The following is an 18,696-nucleotide window of genomic DNA, read 5'->3' as shown; positions in this document are numbered from 1 at the left end:
AAGGTTGTTGATTGCGTTGGCTTGCTCCAATGCATAGACACCCTTGCTAGAAGTAGCCTCCCTTTCTCATTCATACCAATCATCATAATGCTTTGCGGCCTCCTCTATGATGCATTCCACTTCATCCTCTCCTTTGTTCATGATTGGACCGCCGGCTACGGCATCTAGGCTTGTTCTCCCTTAAGGTGAGAGACCTCCATAGGAAGTGTGGATGAGTTGATACTTGGGTATCCCATGATGTGGGCATTGACGTTGAAGCTCTTTGTACCGGTCCCATGCCGCACTTAGAGTCTCACCACTCTTTTGGCGAAAACCTTGAATTAAGGACCGAGCCTCGGCGGTCTTCCTATGGTTATAATAACTCCTCAAGAAAGCCGTAGTTACTTGGTCCCAAGTTGTGAGAGAATTAGGGGGCACCTCCTTCTCTAGCCATTCTAGACCTCTCCCAATTAAATAAAATGGTAACATCTTGAGGCGGATATACTCTTGAGTCACTCCATTGGCTTTGATCGTGTCACAATACTTCTTAAATTCTTTCAAATGCTCAGGGCTCTCAAATTTTCCACCCGAGAATTGTTTCCTCTCTATTAAAGCAATCAAATTGGGCTTGATTTCGAAATTGTTGGCTTGAGTGGTAGGGGTTAGGATCCCACTTTGGGCTCTAAAGGCTTCGGGAGCCCCAAGACGACTCAAAGGTGTATTCTCTCCCATTTTAGAACCTTCTTCACTTTCGGACTTAAAGATTGAAAAGGGGTTGATTCCGGGACTTGATGGTGAATTAGGACTATCTAAGTCTTCACTTGAGGGTGAAGATGGTGGAGTATCTTCCAATTCTCTTACTCCTTCTTTCGTTGGGGTGTGAGAATTTCTACTCCTCGCTCTCGCTTCTCTTCGAAGTAAGGACAAAGATCTCTCTAGCTCCGGATCGATGGGAATCAAAGACCTTGAGCGGGTTCGTCCTCTGTTCATACAACAAAGCTAAGGAGAACGTAAGCACTGATAAGTAACAAGTAGTAGCAAATACTAACAAACAAGGAATGAGATAGTCTCAAATAAAGTAATGAAAAAGCAATGGAAGCCGTCTCCCCGGCAACGGCGCCAATTTGACAAAGGAATAAACGCGTCATCAATTGTCTATCCCTAGATCAAATACAATTTATATAACCTAAACAAACCTAATACAAGTATAAGGCAAGCATAGGGGTCGAACCACAAGGAGACATGCATAAACACCACATTCACTACTTAAGACTTAAGCTACCTCAGGACAAGAAGTGTGATTAACTAAGAGATTAAACTAAAGATTAAGAATGATTAAAAATCAATATAACTAACACCAAGGGAAGTAGGTAGATGTAGTTGCAATTTGATCATGAAATAACACGGAAGCAAAGCAATGGTAAACTAAGCATGCAAGAATATCGAAATAAAGCTCAATCTAACCGCCTTCCGGGGTTAATTGATTTCTCCTAACATAGCCTCTATGTTTCCACACTAGAACCATATATTAGAAGGTGCAATCAATGAACTATCAATAACAATGAACCTTAACTAAGTCAACTTCCGTTTCTTGTTAGCAAAGATTCACCTTTAATCAACTAACGATGTGCACTTGCAAGAAGATTAAAGAATATCAAACATACAAAGACTTTAATCACCATTAACATAACCCCAACATCATAAGCATGAATCAATTAACAACTACACCATCCCCACACCCTTGGCTAGGTGACTACTCACAAATCATATTGAAGACAATATCAATCATCAAATCAATAAGCATCAACATGATCAATAAGCAAAGAAGGAAAATCAAAATAAGTAAACAAAACTAAGTACAAAAGTAAAGAAAGAGAGTAAGAAATCGCTTATTAATTGAAGATGAAGATTTACAAAGATTCAATCAAGCTCCTTCTTCAATATCCAAGTTCATCAATGAAAATCCACACTTTCTCTCTCTACTAATGGAGTTTCTCTCTCTAGATTAGGGTTAAAATGTTTCTATGTAATGATAGATGATCCACTAATCTCCCCACGACCTATATATATAGGTCCTTTAAAAGATACAAAAAATACGAAATAAAAACTGCAACTCAGTGGTGCGCGCCCGCGCAGACGTTGTGCGTGCGCCCTCGCAGATCTTGTGCGCCCGCAGATCTGTGGGTACGGGGAATTAGACCCATGGATGCGCGCCTTCTCCCAGCAATACTGCGCGCTCGCGCTTGAATAGTGTGCGCCCGCACACAAGGCGCACACAACTCCCTGTTTTGGTTCTGCTTCTGCTGCTTTCTTGTGCGGGTTCTCCCAGGGCTGCGCGCCCGTACATATCAAAGTCGCGTGCCCGCACACGAAGCGCGCACAAGGCGCACAAAATCTTCTGTTTGTGTTCTTTTCTTGATGCATTCCTGCGCGGGTTCTCACAGTGCTGCGCGCCCGCACATAGGGGATTTTGGGGGTGAATTGCTCTTCTTCCAATGCCTTGATTCCTACAAAACCAAAACAAAGAAAACAAGGAGAAAGGCAAACAAAGAAAGGAGGAACAAAAATGAGAGAAAAAGGGGGCAAACAAGCTACAAATGGGAGGGAAAAACCCGTAAGAAGAGCACTAAATTGTGGCATAAATGCCACTCATCAATTTTCCAAAAGCATGAAAAACATGGAAATGCATATACTCAAGTGCATGACATATATGAATCAACATCCCACCAAACATGATAGAATACCCTCCCCCAAGCTTGAATGAAACCAAGCTCTCAAATCATAAACGATGAAACCAAGGAGGGGAAAACAAGAAAAAATTAATCCAACATTACCAACACATGATCTTCAAGTCACAATAAGTAAGAGAGAGAGGGAAAAGAAGGATATTACCGGATATGGGATAAATGCTAAATCACAAAAAAAAAAAAAAAAAAAAAAACCCAAAATAACCTCATATGAGCCACAATCTCTACAAATAAGGCTTGAATTCCACATGATAGGTAAGTTGAGGCACATTTCCTTGATTCTTGATCATCACCAATGCTCAAGAGTATATCAAGTTGTGTACCTAGCAAGGAACACAAACACGTCCACGAGAGAAAGTCTAATCTAAAAAAAAAGAAAATGAAAACAATAAAACACGGGTTACTTCCCGCAAAGGCTTGCTTAACGTCCAAGCATGACCAATCTAGTAAATAACCCGACAAAGAACGCAAAAGCTTGTCATATGCACCGGAAAACATATCAAGAAATAGAGCATACGCGATGCTCATATGATAAGAAAACATAAAGTACAAGGAGACTTTATGTTTGAGAGAAGGGGGAAAAGAAAAAGTAAAAGAATCAAAAGAAAAATCAATAAAATAAGAAGAAAAAGAAAGATAGGGAGGCAAACTATCCTCACAAAAATCTTTTTGGTTGGCATTATAACTCTTTTCCTCATCAACAATAAAAGAGTTGGGGGCTATGGAAGCATGGATAGGAAGAGGATTCCTAAGCGGTCTTTGAGAAAAGAAGGGAGGAACATAAGATAGTAGGGGATATGGTTAAACCTTTGGGAGAAAGGTGTATGAAAAAGGGGAAAAGGGGTAGCTATTCCCTCACCACAAGGTCTCACATCACTAATGAGGGCATGGAAATCAATCATGGAATCCTCAAATGAAGAACCCTCACGATCTACATCTCCCTCAAGCTCAAAAACTCCAAATGATTCAACTTCAACTTCCTCTTCATCATCTTGAACAACATCTCCCATACATTTCTCAAGTCCTACCATCTCAAATCCAAGAGTGAATGGGGGCAAATTCCTCTCAAACTCATCTCTTTCTAATGAAGCATTATCAATGAACTCACTCAAAAGGTTATGGGCTTTCGTTTGGAATGCAAGAAATATTTGGGCCATAATCTTAAATGAGTCCAAATCATCATGGATAGACGAGTCAAAAGCTTGCTCATTGGAATCATCTAGGGAACTATGGGACACACCTATAAAATTCATGCAAAAATCGAATGCAATATGAGAAAGAACATGCACTTCATCATCATTAGAATGTACCTCATTACATTGAGCTATAGAGGGAGGGGAGTTGAAATCATGCATTACATGGTCACTATGGGGAGCATCAAGCACATCATGGGAATTCATATTAGACAAATCATGACAATTAGCATCAACATTAAAAGCATGAGAATCTCGAACATAAGTCTCATGATTGGCCCTCTCCCAATCATAATTATCCCTAGCTAACCATGAATAGAAATCCCAAGCTTCATCCGAAGACATAGTTTCAAGATCACCATTTAACATATTATCAACCACTCCTCTAAAATGCTCATTTAATCCCAAATTAATGATTTCACAATAATCACCCTTGGTAAAACCCTTAACACCATCCAAGAAATACTCAAGTCTATTAAAATACACCGAAATCGGTTCATTATCAAATTGAGGAATAGAAATACAAGCCATTTTTTTTCAAATAAAGCAACACAAATAAAAACCAACAAATAGAAAGATAAATATACACAATGGACTAGTCTCAATAAGATAACACAATGGTAATGGAAGCCGTTCCCCGGCAACGGCGCCAATTTGACAAGGGAATAAACGCGTCGTCAATTGTCTATCCCTAGATCAAATACAATTTATACAACCTAAACAAACCTAATACGAGTATAAGGCAAGCATAGCGGTCGAACCACAGAGAACGGATAAACACCACCAAATTTTATCGACAATTAAGCTAGTCCGGAAGAGGAGATAAATAAACTAAAGTCTAAATATGCTAAAACAAGAAATAAAACATTAAGGGAAATGGTTTAGGAATAGCATTCACTTGAACATAAACAAAGGCATAGAAATTGAATTAATTATGAACTAATGATCGGGATTTAGTAGGTCGTTGGGACTACCAACCCAAATCAAATTAACTACTTATAACCTAAACTACCCTAATACAAATATAGGGGTAAGTATAGGGTCGAACCCAAGGGAAGCATGCAAGCTAAATATCAAATTCACTAAGCAAGAGTCAAGGAAAGGATAATTTTGTTGGTTTTATGATAAAAAGGTACTAAGACTACAAACAAGCAAATATAAAGAAGATTAAAAATCAAGAGAGAACGACGTTAGGGGTATGAGGGTGTCTAACATGATTAGAAAGAGGTGAATAATGATAGTTATCATGAAAAACATGCCAAAGAACCCAATATCCTACCTAAACAATTCATTCTCATGCAATGGTCTAGGCAAATCAATGAAGCTAATAGAATCATTCTCATGCATCCTATTAGACACTAGCAAAATCAAGAGAATAAAGAAGCACAAACCATAAAGCTCTATTTTAACAACTCGTTTTCATGCAATCATCAAAATAGAGGTGATCTTGATCTAGTTCAAATCATTTTCATGCATTTAAACTAAATCAAATAAAGTGCAACAATAATCTCAAGATATTAAAAATCAAATCTTTCATCAATTTAAGGCATGTATTCAATCCAACCATCATCATTCTTCCAACATTCAACACATATTTTCCACCCCCTTCCCCTAGCTAAGAAATTAGCCTAGAGAAGGGAGATTAAACATGATGATAAAACTAAATGGAAACAAAATAGACATGGAAGCAAACATGATCAAAAACAATGAAAATACCAAAAGATGTCAATCCACAAAATAGATAGAAATAAACAACTAGAGTGCAAATAAACTAAGCTAAGAGAAAGGATTAGAGATTACTAAGTAGGCAAAGGTAGAAAGATTAAAACTTGCAAGGTTGCTTGATTGATTGAAATGAAACTTGAACAAAGTTGCATACATGAAGATAACTTGAGTAATACTACACTTTTTCTCTCTAAGATTAGGGTTTAATTTTCTTCTAAGATAAGGCTAGATGATCCACTAATCTCCCCTACGACCTATATATATAGGTCCTTTAAAAGATACAAAAATACGAAATAAAAAAACTAAACTTCAGCGGTGTGCGCCCGCGCATATACACTGCGCGCCCGCGCAGATGCTGTGTGTGCGCCTTCGCAGATCTTGTGCGCCCGCAGATCTGTGGGTACGGGGATTAGACCCATAGATGCACGCCTTCTCTCAGCAGTACTGCGCGCTCGCGCTTATAGAGTGTGCGCCCGCACACAAGGCGCGCACAAAGCGCACAAAACTCCCTGTTTTGGCTCTGCTTCTGCTGCTGTCTTGTGCGGGTTCTCCCAAGGCTGCGCGCCCGCACATAACAAAGGCGCGCGCACAAGGCGCACACAACCTTCTGTTTGAGTTTTGTTCTTGAAGCCTTCCTGCGCGGGTTCTCACAGTGATGCGCGCCCGCACACAGGGGGTTTTGGGGGTGAAATGCTCTTCTTCCAATGCCTTGATTCCTACAAAACAAAAACAAAGAAAACAAGGAGAAAGGCAAACAAAGAAAAGAAGAACAAAAAGGAGAGAAAAAGGGGACAAACAAGCTACAAATGGGAGGGAAAACCCGTAAAAAGAACACTAAATTGTGGCATAAATGCCACTCATCAAATAAACATGCTCAAATATCGAAATAAAGGATCCAATCTAGCCGCCTTCCGGGGTCAATTGGCTTCTCCTAACATAGCCTCTATGCTTCCACATTAGAACCATATACTAGGAGGTACTATTAAATAACAATCGATAATAATGAACCTTAGCTAAGTCAACTTCCATTCCTTGTTAGCAAAGATTCACCTTTAATCAACCAACAATGTGCACTTGCAAGAAGATTAAAGAATATCAAGCATATAAAGACTTTAATCACAAATAAATCAATTCTAACCTAGAAAATGCTCAAGATCCAACTACACCATAACCATCCCCTTAATGGGGAAATTACTCACTAATCATGATAACAACAAGATTAATCAACAAATAATCAAGAATCAACATGATTAACAAGCAATACCAACAACAAAAACAATAGTCAAGAGAAAGCAAATAAAAATAGAGGAGAGAGAGTTAGAGATTCTCATTGATTGAAGATGAAAGTCTACAAACAAGATGATCAATCTTCTTCTTCAAAATCCAAGCTCAACAATGGTGAAACCCTCACTTTCTCTCTCTAAACTACTCTAATCCTAAGCTAAACCTAGAGAGACAATCTCTTCTAAACAAGGGAAAAAAATATCTAAAAGAATGAAGTTTTTTTTTACAAAACAAGCCCCGCAATATATAAAGAATCGCGCAAAAACGCTGAACAGGACCCGTTGTGCGCCCGCGCAAAGATCTGTGCGCCCGCGCATGGTAGTTGTGCGCCCGCGTGTGCGCCTTCGCAGCGGTCTGTGCACCCTCGTAGCGGCCTGCACTCCCTCTCAGCGGCCCGCGCGCCGGCGCATTTGTGGGTTGCGCGGCTTGTGCTTGGGTGTGCGCGCCCGCGCACCGTACTGCGCGCCTGCGCGGTGTGGGTGTGCGCCCGCGCACATGTTGCGCACAGGCCGCGCAAAACTTTCTGCCTCGATTCTGCAATTTCGCCAATTTTGCGCGGGTTCTCTCAGGGATACGCGCCTGCACATTATTCGCGCCCTTGCACCTTGCTTTCTTCGATTCTTCTCTCATGCTTCCTTGGCTTCTTCTTTGCAATCCAAGACTTCAAATACCTAAGCACAAACACCAAGGGAAGCAATAAGGTATAGGGTACGGTGCAAACACGCAATGAAGGCAAGCATTCAACAATATACGCGATTTCATTAAAAATACATCGAGACATGTATGCACGCATTATTTAAACAAAACAACTGTAGAACACCCTAAGACAAGCTAAAACAAGGCATAAACACTATCCTAGGAGTGACATAAAATGTCACTCATCAAATTCCCTCAAGCTAAACCTTTGCTCGCCCTCGTGCAAAGCTAGAGCAAAAGAGAACAAGACGAAATTATTGGAAGCAAAAGAAACAAAATAGAAACAAGGAGAAAGAATGTACACTAACTTACTAACGTAGGAATCACGGTTGTTTTTAGCTACAACAAGCCCTTAAAACCCCAAAGTCGCCTATGAGGACGAGTGAGGTCTCGTGAGGGTTTCCTAAGAGCTTAACCCACAACTCTTGACAAAAACCAAGGCAAGGCAACAAAAGGAAAAGAAAAAGAAACATGAAAAGAAAGAGCAAAACACAAGTTCATATATGGACAAGAGATAGGGACAAGTACTAGTGAATGCAAACCTTTCTAAATAGACAAATGTATGCACGTTCCAAGATGTCAATGGTTGATTGAAACATAAGACATGCTAAGCATAGAGAACTACTTAGGACTCAATCCACCCTAGCCCCAACCAATCGGGCCACGTTCTCTCCACTAGCTTCAAATCAACCCTTAAGCTAGCTTCTCAAGATTCCACGAAGGAACCGGAAAAAGATAAAGAAATGAAAAACTTTGAGAAGGTAATCCCGACGTCTCAACTATGCATACTCTTTCCATAGGTTTGAAGTCTATTTCCCTCCACCGTTCTTTTGACCTAACCCACTAGAGTCTAAGGATCTTTTTATTGGTTGTAACGTAAGGCTAAGGGTTAAGGCGGGGTAAAAATTTTAAATTTGGTGATAATTCCTAAGTGAAGCAAAAAGTGCGGCCGACACTCAAAAACAACTCAAGAAGTCTCTAAATATCAAGCAAAAATACCACTAATGCCATTCCCCCAAGCTTATTCAACACAAACACACAATATTCCCCCCAAGCTTGAACAAAGCATTGTCCTCAATGCTTAAACTAAGGAAGAAAATGAATCCATCTAAAATATTTTTGTTGTTTTGCTTTTTTTTTTTTCAAATTTTTTTTTTCTTTTTTTCTTTTTTTTTTAACTTTATTCATTGTCCTTGCCTTTTTTAATTTTGGACGGCTTTTTCTTGAAACTTCACTTGATTTTCATAAATTTGCATATTTCTTTACAAGCTCAACTCTAACCAAATCTCAAAATGCATCTTGTTTATGATCAACAACTCAAAACTCAAACCTCACATGCCAATGCTTCACTAACTAAAAGGGTTGGTAAACATAGGCCATTAGGTTTGTAACATGGTTTAAACAGGAGCGGGAAACATAGGCTCAAATTGGTTAGCAAGTAGGTTTATGCACAATAGAAAATCAAATTTGTAACAAAACAAAAAGAAAATAAAGAAAAATGAGAAAGGGTGCCCTTTTCCTCCCCTAGAGTGCTTTGGTCACGATCTTGGGAGCTATAAGTCAAAACAAGGATCAAGATATGCATAGCTAAGGATCCAAATGCGCCACACAACAAAGTGATGAAGGCTAGAACAATGTTACCTCACACGGGATTATAACTAAGAAAATACCAACTAAGGGTTCCAAATCCACTATAGAGAGCAACACCATCTTACCACATACCACGTGTACTAGGGCTTCATGGATTCCTAAAAGTTCTTAACCCGGCTACCTTAGCATGTAATATCCTAGAGTCAACCAATGACACTCTCAAACCGTGCACACATTAACCACTTATGAAGAAAGGCATTCAAGAGTAAACAAATCCAAAAGATATAATGTCCAATTAAGAACAAACAAAACACAATTTTGCTAAACTTGCCTTGAAGTAAACCAAAAATCTTTTAGGATTTTTGACAAAGGAATAAACGCGTCGTCAATTGTCTATCCCTAGATCAAATACAATTTATATAACCTAAACAAACCTAATACAAGTATAAGGCAAGCATAGGGGACGAACCACAAGGAGACATGCATAAACACCACATTCACTACTTAAGACTTAAGCTACCTCGGGACAAGAAGTGTGATTAACTAAGAGATTAAACTAAAGATTAAGAATGATTAAAAATCAATATAACTAAACACCAAGGGAAGTAGGTAGATGTAGTTGCCATTTGATCATGAAATAACACGGAAGCAAAGCAATGGTAAACTAAGCATGCAAGAATATCGAAATAAAGCTCAATCTAACCGCCTTCTAGGGTTAATTGATTTCTCCTAACATAGCCTTTATGTTTCCACACTAGAACCATATATTAGAAGGTGCAATCAATGAACTATCGATAACAATGAACCTTAACTAAGTCAATTTTCGTTTCTTGTTAGCAAAGATTCACCTTTAATCAACTAACAATGTGCACTTGCAAGAAGATTAAAGAATATCAAACATACAAAGACTTTAATCACCATTAACATAACCCCAACATCATAAGCATGAATTAAGTAACAACTACACCATCCCCACACCCTTGGCTAGGTGACTACTCACAAATCATATTGAAGACAATATCTATCATCAAATCAATAAGCATCAACATGATCAATAAGCAAAGAAGGAAAATCAAAATAAGCAAACAAAACTAAGTACAAAAGTAAAGAAAGAGAGTAAGAAATTGCTCATTAATTGAAGATGCAGATTTACACAGATTCAATCAAACTCCTTCTTCAATATCCAAGTTCATCAATGAAAATCCACACTTTCTCTCTCTACTAATGGAGTTTCTCTCTCTAGATCAGGGTTAAAATGTTTCTAAGTAATGATAGATGATCCACTAATCTCCCTACGACCTATATATATAGGTCCTTTAAAAGATACAAAAAATACGAAATAAAAACTGCAACTCAGCGGTGCGCGCCCGCGCAGACGTTGTGCGTGCGCCCTCGCAGATCTTGTGCGCCCGCAGATCTGTGGGTACGGGGAATTAGACCCATGGATGCGTGCCTTCTCCCAGCAATACTACGCGCTCCCGCTTGAAGAGTGTGCGCCCGCACACAAGGCGCGCACAAGGCGCACACAACTCCCTGTTTTGGTTCTGCTTCTGCTGCTTTCTTGTGCGGGTTCTCCCAGGGCTGCGCGCCCGCACATATTACAGTCGCGCGCCCGCACACAAAGCGCGCACAAGGCGCACAAAATCTTCTGTTTGTGTTCTGTTCTTGAAGCATTCCTGCGCGGGTTCTCACAGTGCTGCGCGCCCGCACATAGGGGATTTTGGGGGTGAATTGCTCTTCTTCCTATGCCTTGGTTCCTACAAAACCAAAACAAAGAAAACAAGGAGAAAGGCAAAAAAGAAAAGAGGAATAAAAAGGTGAGAAAAAGGGGGCAAACAAGCTACAAATGGGAGGGAAAAACCCGTAAGAAGAGCACTAAATTGTGGCATAAATGCCACTCATCAAATTCCCCCACACTTGCTTTATGCTTGTCCTCAAGCAAAGCAAACCAAGGCAAAAGACAAAATACATAACAGACACAACATGACAAGGTTCAAGAAAATCAATCAAGTACCACGGTGAGAAATGCTCAATTCGGACTCAAAAATAATGACATTAATCAAAGAATACCTACCTTTCTCAATTCAAGAGGGAAAACACGCTTTAAGATATTAAAGGTTGAAAGAGACAAACCTAAGCTAAGCATAGAGAACTAATGATTTCATCCTCCGCCCTAGCCCTATCCAAGACGGTCCACGTTCTCTCCGCTAGCTTCAATTCATCCCCTAGTTGGCTCCTCATGATTCCGCGAGGGAACCGGAAAAAAAAAATTCTATGTGGAACAATGAGGCTATCCCGACATCTCAACTATGCATACTCTCTCCATAGGGTTGAAATCCATCTCCCTCCACCGTTTCCTTGACCACGCCCCTCTAAAGTCCAAGGGTCTTAGTTAAGGTTGTAATGTCATGGCTAAAGGTTGAGGTAGGGAATTAATTTTAAAACTTTGGTGGAAACTCCTAAGTGAAGCATAAGAGTGGCCATCTCTCAATAACAACATAGGAATCTAACCTAAATTTCAAATCACAACCTTCAATACAAATTACATGACAATACTACTCTTTTTTTTTTTTTGCAAGATTTTCATTCAACTCAATTTTTTTCCTTCTCTTTTTCCTTTCTTTCTTTCCTCTTCATTTTTTTTTTTGAATAGTGTTTGGTTTTCATAAATTACAACTTGATGAGTGACATTTATGTCACTCCTAGGATAGTGTTTATGCCTTGTTTTAGCTTGTCTTAGGGTGTTTTGTAGTTGTTTTGTTCAAATAATGCGTGCATACATGTCTCGATGTGATTTTAATGAAATCGCGTATATTGTTGTATGCTTGCCTTCATTGTGTGTTTGCACCGTTCCCTATACCTTATTGCTTCCCTTGGTGTTTGTGCTTAGGTATTTGAAGTCTTGGATTGCAAAGAAGAATCCAAGGAAGCATGAGAGAAGAATCGAAGAAAGCAAGGGGCAAGGGCGCAAATAATGTGCGGGCGCGTAGCCTTGTGAGAACCCGCGCAAAATTGGCGAAATTGCAGAATCGAGGCAGAAAGTTTTGCGCGGCCTGTGCGCGACATGTGCGCGGGCGCACACCCACACCGTGCGGGCGCGCACACCTAAGCACTAGCCGCGCAACCCACAAATGCGCGGGCGCGCAACTACTTTGCGCGGGCGCGCAGGCTGCTGCGAGGGAGCGCAGGCCGCTGCGAGGGCGCACAGACCGCTGCGAGGGCGCACAGATCCTTGCGCGGGCGCACAGCGGGTCCTGTTCAGCGTTTTTGCGCGATTCTTTATATATTGCGGGGCTTGTTTTGTAAAAAGAGAACTTCATTCTTTTAGATCTTTTTCCCTAGTTTTAGGAGAGCTTCTCTCTCTAGGTTTAGCTTAGGATTAGAGTAGTTTAGAGAGAGAAAGTGAGGGTTTCACCATTGTTGAGCTTGGATTTTGAAGAAGAAGATTGATCATCTTGTTTGTAGACTTTCATCTTCAATCAATGGGAATCTCTAACTCTCTCTCCTCTATTTTTATTGTTTTATTTTGATTATTGTTTTTGTTGTTGGTATTGCTTGTTAATCATGTTGATTCTTGATTATTTGTTGATTAATCTTGTTGTTATCATGATTAGTGAGTAATTTCCCCATTAAGGGAATGGTTGTGGTGTAGTTGGATCTTGAGAATGTTCAAGGGTTTGGAATTGATTTATTGTGATTAAAGTCTTTATATGCTTGATGTTCTTCAATCTACTTGCAAAATGCATGTTGTTAGTTGATTGGGAGTGAATCTTTGCTAACATGAAACGGAAGTTGACTTAGCTAAGTTCATTTATTTCGATTGTTATTTGATAGTACCTCCTAGTATATGGTTCTAATGTGGAAACATAGAGGCTATGTTAGGAGAAGCTGATTAGCCCCGGAAGGCGGTTAGATTGGACCTTACTTCGATATTCGAGCATGTTTAGTTCATAATTAATTCAACTCCTATGCCTTTGTTTATGTTCAAGTGAATGCTACTCCTAGACCATTTCCCTTAATGTTTTATTTCTTGTTTTAGCACATTTAGACTTTAGTTATTTTTCTCCTATTCCGGACTAGCTTAATTGTCGATAACATTTGGTGGTGTTTATCCGTTCTCTGTGGTTCGACCCCTATGCTTGCCTTATACTCGTATTAGGTTTGTTTAGGTTGTATAAATTGTATTTGATCTAGGTGTAGTCGTTTGACGACGCGATTATTCCCTTGTCACAACTTCCTTGCCAAACCTTTTGCACACTTTTTCATGAATAGACTTTTAAGACCACATTCGAACCAAATTGCACAACTTCCTTGCTTAAAAGCAAGACTCTAAAACTCGAACCTCACAAGCCGATGCTTCACTAACTACAATGGTTGGTAGAACATAGGCCGCTAGGTTTGTAATGTGGTTTAACCAAGAAAGGGGAAATAAGGCTCAACATGGCTAGCAAGATGGTAAATGTAAAATAAAAACCAAATTTGTAACAAAACACAAGGAAAACAAAGAAAAATGAAAAGAGATGCCCTCTTCCTCCTCTAGATTTATATGATCACGGTCTTGGGAGCTAGATACCAACACAAGGATTAAGACACGCATAGTTAAGGATCCAAAATGCCGCTCGACAAAAGTGATGGAGGCTTAAACAATAAGCGCTCACATGGGACATGAAAATAAGCAATTACCAACCAAGGGAATCCTATTCACTATAGAGAGCAACACCATCTTACCACTTTCCCGTGAACTAGGGGTTCAAACGTCCTCAAGAGTTCTAAACCGGGCTACCTTAGCTTAAAATGTGTCTAGTTCAACCCTAAGCACTCTCAAACCGTGAAGACCCTCTTCAACTAGGAAGGTAAGCATTCAAAAATATGTCATAACAAAAGCATATAGGTCCACATTTCCAAATGAACGAGCAAATTCTCAATTTTCAAAAATTTTTCTCTTGTCATCATTATGAATGTCACATAAAGGAAAGAAGAAAAGCAACACACAAAGAAAAAGGAAGAAATAAAAAAGGTTCATAAATGAGGCATGCAAATCATATAAATCCCAATCGACATACAATCAACCTCGAACCATTCAACTCCTTCCTAAACTAACCTAAGCTATGCAACCAATCAAATATTTAAAGAGTTGAGAAGGAGAATTTGTCACCCAATTACGCTTAGCAAACGCAAATCCACAATCGTTGAAACTCCATTGCTCAGAAAAATTTGGGAATGCGCCAATAAGCCCTACAAAATGTCAAAGTCCTAAACAACTCGGCAAATATTTGGTTAGTAGCAAGAGAAATATATACAAAGAAATAAAGAGAAAACAAAATAGAGAAAAGAAACTACTAAAGAAAAAGAACAAAGAAAAAAAAGGAAAAAAAAAAGTTTGGATTAAAGGGGAATTTGGATTTAAAAAAAAAAACGGGAGCCAAAACAACACAAGGTTTCATTAAAAACATCATCATCATCATTATTTGAAAAGAGGGGAAGGAACCTTCCAAAAAGACACCTATTGTCCCAAAATTGCGCCCCATAAGAACAAAACCCTTAAATGAAACAATAAATAAGCACCCCCCCACACTTGAACGGAAAACCGTCCTCCGTTTGAACAAAGTGGAGAATGGGGTGGGAGGTAGGGCTAAACTCGGCCCGAGGGCCCTAGTCCTCCATGTGAGAACTAGAGCCCTCTCCATAAGGACGCCACTCGTAGTTGACGTCGATAGGAGGGCCATGGGGGTCCCAACCACCGGTGTAACCCGGTGGAAAATCGCGGTTCCGGTACAACTCTTGTTGGTAGTTCGGAAGAGGGTCAAAGGGAGGGGGCATCTCAAGAGGCTCGGACGTGTACATGGGGTAGTTGGGGTCCCCACGGTAATCACACCCCCCCGGTGCCTTGTAATCGTACCCATCAGAGGTGGGGTAGTTCACTCGGGGGGCCCCTTGAGATGAAGGCCCGGACCAATAGGGCCAAACCGGTTGACGGGGAGTGCCGTCAACATGCGGTTCCTCGTGAGAAGGAACCGGCCCCTGTTGGGGCAGAAAATACGGATAGTTCACCGGTGGGTCAAAGTATCCTTGGTTTACATGCCAATCATAAATGTTGGCATTGTAAACCGAGTACCCATCGGTGGCCTCCGTCAACCGGTTAACTTGCATAGAAAGGTTTTGGAAGGGACGCTCAAGGTTAAAAGAGGAAGAGGAAGAGGCCATACCTCCCTCGCTAGAGGAGGGGACGCGCAAACCTTGGGATCCTTCCCCATATTGAAAACCTTGAAGTTTGAACCCTTGTTGTTGTTGATGAAATTGTTGTTGTTGAAATTGTGGTTGCTGTTGGAATTGTTGTTGTTGTTCTTCTTGTTGTTCTTCTTCTTGTTGTTGTTTTTGTTGCTGATGCCGCTCGCGGACAATCATGTTTCGCTCACCTCCAAAAGCGTTTGGAAGGACGCCATTGTCCTTAGGAATCTTCCACACATTTCTTGTGTTCCGCTCCAAGGAAGTGCGGCTCGGGTATGGAAGAATACATTGGTGCTCCCTCTCAACGCACCAATCGTGGAAGTTGTTCACATCGTCGGTCGGTTGGATGAAGACCGACTTCCTCATGTAAGAGATGTCCACGAACATATCTCTGTCTTTTCCCACCCTTGTGCAAAAAGGGAAAAGAACCTCACCCCCTAGCTTCGAGGCGATCCTTGAAATCATCCCACCTAAGGAAATCTCTCCCGTCTTGTTCCCATTCTTGATTGCCTCACAACAGAGCACAAACCAGTACCCCATGTTGAGCCGCCCACTCAACTCCTCCTTTGTGGCGACCCAAAGAGTGAAGAGCTCTTCATGAGAGAGCTTACTCAAATCCTGTTTGCTAAAGACCGCAAACCCCAAGATGCGGTGAAGGATGCGGAGTACTAGATGGATAATTTGGGTTGCTACCGAGTACCGAGTACTAAACTCATCCATGTCGGTGATTGTCCGCCACCAACGGAAAGCGTCGTACTTGGGGAAGAGCTCGGTAGATGGGGCAAGAAGATCGGCGTCGGGGTTAAAGTCTAAGAGTTCATTTAGGCGCCGAAGAGAGATGACATGACGAGCATTGAAGAGTTGGAAGGAGATTTGGAACTCGTTGTTTCCAACGGGTTCCTTCTCAAAGGAAGCTAGTAACTCGTAGGTGGGTTCCTTGAAGGTTGGGTATTAATGCTGGATGAACTCACTCATCCCAAGGTTGTCAAGAAGGGACCGAAGGTCCTCATCTATCCCCAAGTCACGCATTGAGCGTTGATAGTAGTGCCGGGTGGGGTTAAGCTTGCGTTTGAGGAGTGTTTGATGGATGGGAGCATGATGTCGGTTTACAAATTTTAAGGCGGGAAGAGAGGATGGTGCTTGGTTTAGATTTTGAGAGGAAGGTTGGGGTTCATCAATTGATATTGTAGGCTCCTTCCTACTCCTTCTCCTACCACTCATCTTCACCAACTTTTCTCACAACCCAAAGAGAAATCGAGAACACCACGGAGTGATTCCAACACTCAAGAATGCCAAATCCTTCCCACAACAACAACAACAATTGAAACCTTTGATCTTGCTATCTAAAAAGGGATTAGGAGCAACAACTTTCCAAATACAAATAGCACAAGATAAAACAACTATGAACAACAACAATCAACGCCAAAATGTGCAATATTCAATCACCAAAGAGAAAATCACTAGGCAAATTTCAATATCAAGCATCAAAAACTCTCAATCAACATACATTTTCAATCTCACATGCATTAAGAATTTTCAATGCTGAAAATCAAGCTAGTGATTACTCACACAATTCTCAATGTCCAAGTCAAGTAATTGCTAGCCAAATTTCATGCAAACAACAATATTCATCAACAATACTTACAAATCACAAAGAAATTCTCAACAAAATCCACGATTATAAGCAAAACTATCTCAAAATCACACAAAATTCATACAAGCTCAATTCTTGCTTAACAATCCTAAAACATGATATTATCTAATCAATTAAAGCCACAAAGTACTCAAGGATTAGGATTATACCACAATTGAAGAGCTTGAAGACCTCCAAGAGCCCTCACGCACCTCCACCTCGACCACCAAAGAGCCACCACGAACTTGGTGAAAAATTGATGATTTTGAGAGGGGAAAGTGATGAATTTGTGAGAAAAGATAGGGAATGTAAGGGATTTGGTGAAATTTTGAGGAAATAAGTGAGATTAGAGGAGATTTGGGAGGTTAGGGTTTGAGTTCTTGAGGAGAGAGAGTGAGAATCGTGTTTTGTGATGTGAAAATGATGAAGAAAATCGGGGAAAAAAGGATGATATCCCCCGATAAACCCAGATCTGCGCGCCCGCGCAGATGGCGCACACACGTCGCGCAAAACCTTCTGCCAAAATCTGGAAATTTTGCCTTAAATCTGCGCGGGTTCTACTAGGCCTGCGCGCCCGCACACCCTTCTACTGCGCGCCCGAGCAGATGTCGAGCACAAGGCGCGCAAATGTTTCTGCCAGGTTCTGGTTTTCTGAGCTTCCCTGTGCGCGGGTTCTCCCAGGCCTGCGCGCCCGCGCACAGGGTCTTCATCAATATTTTCTCTTTAAATGCTCCTCACTCACTTCCTAGTCTCCAAACCCCAACTTAGCTCCAAATATAACACCAAACGACCTGCAAAAATAGTCCTTAATTACACATCTAAACTCCATACAATCATGCTAGATGCACCGTTTGTCAAAGACTCAAATACAATCAAAACTCACAAATCCCAATAATCCAAAGTTGTAAATAGAAAAATGAAAGCAACATCAAGAGAAGAAAGTAGAAGAGGGTTAGAAACTCGGGTTGCCTCCCGGAAGCGCTTTTGGTTAAAGTCGTTAGCTCGACGTTCTTCGAGATGATTAAGGAGGGCGAAATTGACGATGCACATCAATTAGAGTAACTGAAATCGGTTCATCACTTGGGGATCCTTCAAAATAAGGCTTGAGGCGGTGGCCGTTGACTTTGAAAGGGGAGTGGCCATCTTGGAAAATTTCATAAGCTCCATACGGGAATACCTCCGTAAAAATGTATGGCCCACTCCATCTTGATCGGAGCTTGCCCGGGAAGAGCTTCAACCTCGAGTTGAAGAGGAGCACCTTTTGCCCTTTGACAAAATCTTTCTTGATAATTTGAGCGTCGTGCCACGCTTTTGATCTTGCCTTATACATACTTGCATTCTCATAGGCACTCAACCTCAACTCCTCTAGCTCATGCAACTCTAAAAGCCTTTGCTCCCCCGCACTATGGAGATCCAAGTTAAGTTGCTTGATCGCCCAATGAGCACGATGCTCCATCTCCACGGGCAAATGACAATTCTTCCTATATACAAGCTTGTAAGGAGTGGTCCCAATTGGCGTCTTGAAGGCGGTCCTATAAGCCCATAGAGAATCAATGAGTTTAGAAGACCAATCCTTCCTCGTTCTGGCAACTGTCTTCTCCAAGATCACTTTGAGCTCTCT

The 18,696-nt window shown here is 40.9% G+C and overlaps 1 non-coding gene across 1 annotated transcript; it reads left to right on the top strand.

Moving 5' to 3' along the window:
• The first annotated feature begins 229 nt into the window (after nucleotides 1-229).
• On the top strand, nucleotides 230-335 carry LOC145590376 (small nucleolar RNA R71). The gene has a single exon (XR_014101986.1). It is a non-coding gene; the product is annotated as a small nucleolar RNA R71 (small nucleolar RNA).
• Nucleotides 336-18,696: the final 18,361 nt, after the last annotated feature.

The sequence above is a fragment of the Chenopodium album genome, chromosome 17 (genome assembly GCF_948465745.1).
Source record: "Chenopodium album chromosome 17, dcCheAlbu1.1, whole genome shotgun sequence".
Lineage (NCBI taxonomy): Eukaryota > Viridiplantae > Streptophyta > Magnoliopsida > Caryophyllales > Amaranthaceae > Chenopodium > Chenopodium album.
This window is presented reverse-complemented; position numbering and strand designations above follow the sequence as displayed.